The following is a 445-nucleotide window of genomic DNA, read 5'->3' on the forward strand; positions in this document are numbered from 1 at the left end:
TGCTTCTTGACCGTCCACTTTAATGACGTTGCGCTACAGTGTCGGTTTCAGGTTGGTTAGGTATGGACCGTTTACAGACAAATTGATTTCTCGCGTTGACCCAACCACCTGTATTGAAATTGGGTTTTTATTTCCTAGTCTACTACAGGGGTCTGTCCTGGATCAACTGTAGTAGAGATAAATGATAAATCTACCATCTTATTTATTTTGCTGTTATATTAAAAATAATAATATAAGAGGAAAGGTCGGCGAAGACGGAGGAAGGGGCTGCAAGAAGTTAACAGAGAGCGGGAGAGAAAGGGACAACTCGATTGTCGGTTGGGGGGTCAGATCCCGTCTTTATTATTCCGGCCGATCGATTGATCGAGTAGTGATGGTGGGTCCAGATCGGCCGCTGTTCGTGTTGTTCGGGTCATCCATCGTCCATTACAGCTTCAGCAACGGC

This window comes from Asparagus officinalis, chromosome 7, assembly GCF_001876935.1.
Source record: "Asparagus officinalis chromosome 7, Aspof.V1, whole genome shotgun sequence".
Lineage (NCBI taxonomy): Eukaryota > Viridiplantae > Streptophyta > Magnoliopsida > Asparagales > Asparagaceae > Asparagus > Asparagus officinalis.